This window comes from Triticum dicoccoides, chromosome 3B (assembly GCF_002162155.2).
Source record: "Triticum dicoccoides isolate Atlit2015 ecotype Zavitan chromosome 3B, WEW_v2.0, whole genome shotgun sequence".
Taxonomy (NCBI): domain Eukaryota; kingdom Viridiplantae; phylum Streptophyta; class Magnoliopsida; order Poales; family Poaceae; genus Triticum; species Triticum dicoccoides.
This window is the reverse complement of record NC_041385.1, coordinates 367140417-367149865: the sequence shown is the minus strand read 5'-3', so window position 1 is coordinate 367149865 and position 9449 is coordinate 367140417. Positions and strand designations below refer to the sequence as shown.

The window sequence follows — 9449 nt, the reverse complement described above, 5'->3', positions numbered from 1 at the left end:
TTTATTCAAATGTAATTTTTTCAAGGACGAGAAAGTAGAGTGCACTTCACATGGGGTGTAAATAAACCACAACACTATCAAAAAGTGAACCGCATTACTTTTTCCGCTTCCATAACAATTATTTTGCACTTACAGGATGAACAACATCGTTGTTCATACGGCCGACCGCACTGCTTCAGAATGAAAACCGCATTGCATCGGACAGGCAAGCGAGCTGCATAATTTCTTTTGTCGGGCGTAAACTTTCTCACACAAGTTTTTGTTGTCTTTTCTTTTAACATTTTTTACAAACGAATGTGGACCGAAGAGACGAGGGCAAATGAACCGCGACATATATCGAAGTGAACCGCATTACTATCTTGTAGTTTCGCTAATTTTTCGCACTTTTACGTTAGGCACAAGTGAACAGCATTACTCTCAAAAGTTAACCACATTCGAGGACCAAATGCACTGCAAGCGTTGATATAGTCAATTGAATTTTGAAACACATGAAACAAATGCGCTAAAACCTCTCGATAATATAGAGACGGATTGAACTGTAGCGTCCACAGATTTTCATTTTTTTTCTCAAAAAGTCTTTGTAACTCTGGAAAATCAACTATAAAGAACTGCAACAGAACGCCTAGCCGCACGCCTGCACCGCACCGATGACTCACGTGTACTGCAGTGTTGTACACAAGCAAAATCTGAAGAAAAAAAGTCCCAAACTGAACGCCGGCGATGGCACCACCTCGAAGGACCAAGGCGAACTGCACGTTGGCGATGCACCGCACCACATGAGGGACACAGGCATACTGCACCCCGGCATCGCAGGACGAGAGTGCTGCCGGACCTGCAAAATAGAGAAAGCGGAGGGAATCAGGCAACAAGCAGTAGAGAGAGAAAGGTCTTCAACACCAGAGCATGTCGGAGGAGGCCCCGGACCTGTCGCTTGTCGTGCACTGAAGATCTCAATCGCAGAAACAAAAAATGAACGCAAAACCATCCTCCCCTCTGACCACCTATGCGATGTGCTGCATTCCCATGCACAACCGAACCGCATGCGCGTGTTGCCCGAGCTGCATGGTGTACCCCGCCGAATTGCATGGTGGAGTGGAGTCGAGGAGGAGAAATCGAGGGGGCACACACCCACTGTACTGCACGCGAAGTCACGATGCACTGCACGAGCACGGTCGTGCTGCTCTAGCGGCGGAGGTGGGCAGAGGGTCGGCTCACCGGCGGGGGGATGTGGCACCGGTGTGGATCCCGCAGCAACTCCTTGGGGGAGGCCCGATCTGGAATTTCAGGTGGGCAGAGGGCCGGCTCACCGGTGGGGGGATGTGGCACCGGCCTGGATCCCGTCAGGATCCACCCCCGAGGTAGGAAGTGTGTGCGCTAGGGGAGGCAGTGGATCCAATCGCCGCTCAGAGGAGCCTAGGGGCGAGGAGAGGGAACCCCTTTGCTCCTGACCTGGGTCGGGGTCGGGGATGTAGCTTGTCGGGGCTCGCCGGCAAGGGAGCCCAGATCAAGTGGCCCAGATTCCGCTGGATCCATGGAGACGCAGATGGTGGGCGCGTCGGTGCTCTAGGAAGTAGCGGGCTGAGGACATCTCCGTCAGGGTCGCCGGAGTAGGAGTCAGTGGTAGCCGACGGCGCAGTTCTCTGGATCGGCTGGAGCTCGAGGGTGCAGCGGTCTCGCAGGGGAAGGCGGCAGTAGGGGTTCCTGGAGGCACTCAGGCGGCAGAGTGGGGCGGTGGCGCAACGGTGAGAGGTGGTTCCATGGCCGGGGAAGGTCAAACCCGTTGGGCCACCGCCACAGAAGAAGGTGGTAGGGGGAGGGGAGGGGCATGGAAGAAGGTGGTCGGAGGATTGGAGGCAGGTGGAGGGGCGGCCATGGCGCCTGCGGGGAAGAAGGGATGGGGCGGGGGAAGATGGCACGGTGGATGGGACTATGGGAGGGTCACAGCCTCACGGGGTATTTTTGTTCTTTTTGGGTTGCTGTGCGGTTCGTTTGCATACTGGTTCATGTTCGGGTGGATATTAGCAGAATAAGAATAAGGTTCGGATGTGCAGAATAAGATCTTAAAGGGTGTTATATATATAGGACTCCTTTTTTATACTTTCGGGGGTATGTACTCCCATCCGGGTGATTGGTTGTTGGATTGCCACGTTTATCACCCACGCCTAGTAGAGAAACAACAACTTTTTTGTTGGGATGTAAACAACCTCCAAGAATTAAGGAATCCGGTGCATGCTTGTTTTTTTACTTGGCCGCCTACTTTTTTGATCTTGCGACTCATACTCATATTTTACTTCTTTACGCATGCATGTACTCATAGTATATACTATATTTTCTCACTGTTCTTGTGAGTATATACTTCTTAAATTGTTTGAACAAGTATATACCACATTTTGCTGAGAAGGTTTTTTTTGGTATAATGTTTTTTTTGCTATTTTGCTCAATATTCTATATGCTATTTGTTTGTGAGGGAGCATATACCACATTTAAGATGCAAAGGGTATATGCTACTTTTTCTTGAACGAGTACATATATTCTAAAAAAAGGGTATGTAACCTTTTCATGAGCAAGTGGCTATATGCTGCTTTTTTGGGTATAATATATAATATAATTTGCTCGATAGTCTATGCTACTTGTCTGTGAGTGAGTATATACCACATTTAATTTGCGGAGAGGGTATATGCTACTTTTCCATGAGTGAGCATATACCCAAAAAAAGTACATATATACTCCATTTTGCAGAGAGGATGCATACTATTTTTCTTGTGAGTGGTATGTACTCTATGAAGGAGGTATATACACTATCATGCAAATAGAGTATTACATATCACTGCAATAAAAAATCAAATATATACTTCCTAGATAAAGTTTCATCTTAATTAGTACACATGAATACATTTGCAAAGAAAATGGATGGAGCAGGCCTATGCAGTTTGCTTCTACGTCTCCATAATGTGTACATGACCATTAGAAAATGGAACACCAATCACGGGATGCACCTTGTCATCAAAATAGCTAATTCACTGAAGCATCAACTTGTTGTGCGTTCAGATTTCTTGAAAAATACACTGGAAAAAACTGCATGCACGCATCAGCACACGTTGAGTTAGGATGTCAGTCCGCCGGCTGCCGTCAAATCTCATTTTCGTCGTCATTCCGCCGCCGGTCATGTGCCGCATGAAGCCTTTTTCCATCTTCATCGCCATTGCAAGGACAAATTGTAAGGCCGCAGAACATTACTCTGTTAGATCCGATCAAAACAAGCGCACAGAAACACATGAAATTCAATGGAAGTATTGAATGATGATCCATACCTGGTTTGGGATAATGAGATGAATAAGGTATTCCATTGTCTCCGTTGCCGGCTACGTATCTCGCCCGTCGTCTTCGTCACCGGCTATGATATCTCGTTGTCATCTTCGTCGCCGGCTACGTATCTCGCAGTCGTCTTCATCGCCGGCTACATATCTCGTCGTCGTCGTATGACGTTTTCGTGTGTATCCCGTCGTCGTGGTCGGACGTCGTCTCCCCCTCCACAAGCTGTCCTACATACGTAAGCAAAGTTATGATGGCCATAAGAGGAGTCGCCGTTAGAATAATGGCCAGAATCCCTATAAACATGGATCGGCAAACAACAGACGTCACCTCTGCGTAGGATAATAATTTGCTATTTTCTTAAATCAAAAATTGAATGAGTTTAAGTACCAACCTGGGCACCCACGCAAAGGAGAGACACCTGGCATAGGAGTACGTACTCTAGGAGTACCAACTCATTTTCCTATATGGACTATTCTGCAACCTCCTCTAGAGTTTCTAAATAAGCTTATTCAGAAACCACCCCCGCTCCTAACTATTTCTTTTCCTGAATGAGCGAGCGAGGGAGCGAGGGTCCGGGGAACTACCCCACCGGCGCGCCACCGCCCTGATCACACCGGCCCACAACCGCCCGACCCTGCCACACGCCTGTGTCCAGGGGCCACGGGTGCATGGGATCCGCATGACCACCCTGCTCCACCGACCGCACCGCCGAGCGCCTTCCCTCCTCCGCCAGCGCCGGCACACAACCACCCTTCTTCCCCTAACGCGCTGCTGTGAGCCTTCCCTCCTTTTTTGGCACCACCCCGCGGCCACCCTGCCTTCTCGACCACACCACCGCGCACCACCTCTCGATCCAGCGCCACCCACACGACCGACCACCAGCTTGGCCGACCCAGCCGTCGTAGCGCCCCACGCGACTGGTCCGCTGCCATGGCTCGTCCCTCCGACCTTCAGCTCCACCAGAATCCCCATTGTCGAGGTGGTCTCCACTACAGGCCCGTAGATCCTACATGTGTTCCTGTCCCATGGTGCTTCTCTCTCCCCTCCATGGTCATGGCTGTTGAGCCATCCAAATCGGGAGGAGTGGCTCCTCTCCAGCGGTTAAGAGGGTGCTTGGATACAAGGGACTATTTTTAGTCTGACTAAAAATAGTCTCTTTTAGAGGCTAAAGTTCCAAGCACCCCTGACTAAAGAGAGGCTAGGACTAGTCTTGAGGCTAAAATCTTTTAGTCATGGGAAACCTACTAAAATATGTATTAGCTCTCTCTCTCCTCATTTAATTCCTCTCCTTAGTTCTGGATTGGAGGGTTTGGAGGATAATAAATGCTCAATAACTAGATTTTAGTCTCTTTAGTATTTGGATCCAAGCATGGGTGAGACTAGCAAGTTTTAGTCCCACTACTTTTAGTCATGGGACTAAAACGTATCCAAGCATGCTCTAACTCGGTTAGTAACCACGGTCATCATCCCGTCGCGCCCCTGCTCTCCATTTTGTGTTTTAGCAGTTAGCAGTTAGCTACAGGGCGCGTGGGATCATAGTGTTTGATCCCAGCAGTTAGCAGTTAACGCATGGTGACCCCTCAATCCAGCAGTGTGTTGTTCATCAGTTAGCTAGTACATGCATATTTCGTCAGTTAGTGATTTTAACTTTTTCTTAATTACTGCAGCAATGCCACGACGACGTGCCGGCCTACAGCAACACCCGGGAGCGGTCTACCACCATGCGCGCCTACTACCTTGCTAACAGCTACTTTTTTGTTAATTGTTCTAGCTAATTGCTGCTACTTCCTCCGTTTCGAATTACTTGTCGCACGTATGGATGTATCTAGATGTATTTTAGTTCTAGATACATCCATTTCAGTGACGAGTAATTTGAAACGGAGGGAGTACTAATTAACTCCTGTTGACTTATGTTAAGTTCCAGCGTCGCTGCCGCCTGGGATGTGCAGTTCATTCAACAGTTAAGTTCAAGTGATGACCGAAGTTTGTTCTATTAAAAGATAGCACTGAAGCAAAAAAAACAAGGAATAGTGCAGTTCCCCATGTAAAAAAGAAAGGAAAAACTACATAAAAGGAGTTCATTTTCTAAAAATGTGTTTGGCTCTTGCTAGGTTTACTTTTTTGGCTTTTAGTAGTTAAGTATTTAAGTGCTGGGCCGGCCCCGGTGGTCCCTCCGACATTGGGTGGTCGACGGCAGCGGTCGCAGCCGAGGGGTCCAGGAGCTATAGGGTGGGTGGGTGGCTCTTTTGGTCGGCGGCGGTGGGTGGGAGGGATGTAGCACGACAGCTGCAGAAGCGAGTAGCAACTTCAAGCGGCAGGACCGTGCAGACTCCGTGCAGCATATCAGTGCACGCGACAGGAGAGAGAAAGCCCACTGGTCGCAGGCCAACTAGCGGGCCTGGCACTGGATGAACGGGCCTCGTGCAGATCGTCCTGGTTATCATCAGTTGATGGGCCTATGCCCTAATCTAGGCTAGGGACATGTCCAGCCTGTGGAAATGATTCTCGCCTGCGAGTGATAGGAGAGGCCCAACATCAGGGATCAGCGAGTTTGGGACGAAAGCTTTGGGTGAGTGTCTGCATTCAATAGAAGGCAACAGAGGCAGCGTGTGGGAACAGAATTCCCTAGTGAGGGTTTTAGGCCAAATCTTGAAGAGGATGGATCTGCAGGTGTGGTGTTCGATCTTTCCCACAGTTAGGTCAAAGCATAGGAAGTGACTGTGGTCCGTGCTGGCTGGACCGACCACAACAATGCCAGAGGCCGAGCGATTGTTGCTTAGCTTGACAGAGAATGTGAAGCTTAGGGTGTCTGCGTCGAAGGAGGACGGGCTTGAGACAAAGCCGGTCCTCGTCCTCGTGTGCCACCTCCTGAATGGTGGGAATGGTGAATGTGTCAATCCTCCGGATCCTAGGTTTAGCGAAAGCTTGATCATGGCGATGATATCACCAAATGTGGCAAAGTGAGCGTACTGTGGTAGAGGCTGCAGAAGCGGCGGATCTGGCCCCACGCGCCTCCGCCGCCTCTCTCCGCCGGAGCCCGCACATCCAGCAGCTGTATGACGGGATCCGCATCGACCCCATCGAGCGCGCCTCCAAGCGAAAGGCTTCCGTCAGCCTGGCTGCGGGGGAAGGTGTCGGTGTCCTAGACTTGGGGGTATCCAATCCTGCCTGCCTGCGGCCCACCACCTGGCTCCATCGACGACCTGGTATGGCCCAGCTTCAACACCAACATAGTAAGACCCTCGCGAGGGGACGAGCCTAGCGAGGCGGATGACACCAAGACCCCCGAAGGAGTTGGCCTCCTCAGGAGGGCTCCTGAGGGGCGGAGAGTTCTATGCAGCTACCTCATGAGGCTCAGCTGACGTGAGCCATGACGACCAAGGCCAGGCGGGCACCAGGCGGGTGCAGAGCGCAGGTTTCCTCTTTGGTGCAAGGGAGGCAAGCCACCGGCACAGAGTCCCGAGGAATCAGCCAAAGGTTTCCATTCTGGTGCAACAAGACCAAGACCGCCAGGACGGCAGGACGGAGGTCATCCCCGAGCCCACCGCAGTGTTACGACCAGAAGCTTTTCGCAGGCGAAGACTACTTTTGTCAAGATAGACTGTACTACTTGTCCCCTTTCAAATCCCGCCGTTGTGGAATCCCTTCCCGCTCATATTTGGGAGGAGGACCAAGGATATATAGGACTTAGCCACCACCATAGAGAGGGACCAAAAAACCAGAGCAAGTAGAGCACCACACCAACTCAAGAACACCTCACCTCCTGAGGCTTGTTCATCCTTGTACTAGTTCATCCATAGCCCCTCGAGGCAATCCACCACATCACACTGGAGTAGGGCATTACACCACAACGGTGGCCCGAACCAGAATAAATCTCTGTCTTTGTGTCTCTGTGAGCTCTACACACTAGGCTAGGGAGGATTGCGAGTAGGTAGGCTGGGCAGGTTGAGATCTCCGCACGCACCCCAGTGTTCGAACCTCTCACGGGTTGCCGGATCCCGAAATCTAAAATTTGGCGCGCCAGGTAGGGGTGCGTCGGATCCCCTCTTCCGTCGACCAGTCCTCCTCCGCTCCACCGACACCATGGCCGATGCCCCGAGAGCCCACGTCGAGCACTGGGTCGTCCAGACCTCCTCGGTAGCACCCACCAGCGAAGAAGACCTCCACTCTGCCCTGCTCGTGGCCCGCGTTTCGCCGGGGGCGACCGACCGCGGGGGGCGCACAACGCAGCCTTCTCCTCTGGCGCCGCGCCGCAGCCGCGCAGCTGCGCGATCTGCGAACTACACCGCAACAACTGCTCCACACTCGCGCAGGGAACAAGCGAACATGCGGGCGACGGTCATCATGGCCCGCAAAGTCCTGCGGTGTAGGCTGCTTGAGAGAGGCCGAGATGCGTTGCTGGAACGGGTCACTGAGCTGCTGGATGCGGCGTGCAGGGGGGCGGCGCCATTCTGCACCCTCCCCACGTTGCAGGCGATGGTGGGGCGCGCGCTCACCCCCGACACAACCGCGCGCCCTCTCCCAGGGGCCACAGAGAGCCTCTCGACACCGACCAGCCTCATGGAGCAGCCCGCGCCGCCCCAAATATGCCCCCTCGGCGCGGGGCTGCTTCAGATGACACTGCCAGGGGCCGCGTTGGAGTGCCGACCCCTGACCAACAGGACCAAAGGATGGCAGAAGGGAGCGGGAGTGTTAGGCGGCCAGGCAGCACCCCTGGTGCGAACTGCCGGGAAGCCTACGTTCCGTCGTGATGGATCCAAGGCACGCGCTAGGAGAGGGCCCCGGCCGATCCCCCACGCCAGGCTGGGCGTTGGACATACACGAGGCCGAGCTCTCCTTCGAAACACCACCAAGCCCTGCCGACATCCCCAACAGCGGCAGCCTCTGGGTACAGTTAACGCCGCAGGGGCACGCTTACACTGACCATGGATCGCAGGTGAACCAAGACGCGGCGACCACCAGGACCCTCAGGACGGCGGACCCTCCTCAGGAGCGCAAGGGAGTTTTTCTTTTCTTGTTCGTGTCGCTCTCTCGCCTTCAGTCCTTGCGTTCTTTTCTTGGAGCTCGTGACCGCTACCCTGCCCTCTAGCACCTCGCGAGCGGGGGATGTGTACGGTGTGCGCGCCGGCGCTGATCGTCCCCGTTGGGGGCTCGAAGGTGCGGCCACTCCACGCGCCCACCTTGCCACGATCTGGCATTTGGCTCCTCACGAGGCACTCCACGATAGGCTAGCAGGCCCCTCGAGGGGTACAGGGCCTCGCGAGCCTGTGGCAGGCTCACCTCAGGAGAAGGGGCCCGGCCGCGGTGCCTGGCCCCATACAAGACCCAAGAAACCCAAGATAAGTCACAAACAACTACCCCGCTCAGTGGCCCACAGCCCTGCTGGGCCTCGCTCCGGATGTCACTTCAAAAGTGTTTAGTAATCTCACACATCATAGGGGGCATCCCCTTGCAAAATGGTCTCACAAGAATATGTTTGAGTCTTCATTACACAGATTACAGCAAAAGAAACGCGGGCCTAACTGGATGCCTCTTCTTCATCACCTCCTTTCATGCTGCTTGCGTCAAGGTTGCCGTCCTCCTTGTCATCATCATCCGCGCCAACTCCTTCGACAGCGAGCACAGCCGTGTCATCCTCAGGGGTCAGCTCCTTCACTAAGGCATCCACATGGCCATCCACCCACTTGGCGAGCTTGTCTTGGGTGGCCGCAGGCACGGGGGCTAGCACGGTGCCGAAATCGATGTGGGAATCAGGATTTAGGAGGTTGCTGAAGATGCGCGAGAGCGCGCGCCCAAGGAGGCCCCAGCTCCTCTCCTCAATGAGATGGCAGGCTTTGGCGGCCTGGTCCTCCAGGCGGGTCACGATATCAGTGAAGAAGCGGAGATGGCTGGCATAGTCACTCTCGTGCGGGTGAGGAGCGCTCTTATCGCAAACGGCACCCAAGGCGTTGTTGGCTCTGACGCGCAGACCCTGGAGCATGGGGCCGTGTTCGCGCTCCAGCATCAGGCGGCGACACTTTTCACTCAAGGCCTTCTCCAGGAGGGAGGCGGTGTCCTCGGCCTGCTTCCGGAGAGAGGATATCTCGGCGCGAGTAGACTCCAGGGCGGATTCGGAAGAAGCCAGGGCCTCCCGG

At 53.5% G+C, this 9449-nt stretch overlaps 1 long non-coding RNA gene across 1 annotated transcript; it reads right to left on the bottom strand.

Annotated features, from left to right (window-relative positions):
- Positions 1-496: 496 nt before the first annotated feature.
- LOC119281285 lies at positions 497-2012 on the bottom strand. Its single transcript, XR_005138355.1, has 2 exons — positions 925-2012; positions 497-832 (listed from the first exon to the last, which is right to left on the bottom strand). It is a non-coding gene; the product is annotated as an uncharacterized LOC119281285 (long non-coding RNA).
- Between the last annotated feature and the right edge of the window lie 7437 nt (positions 2013-9449).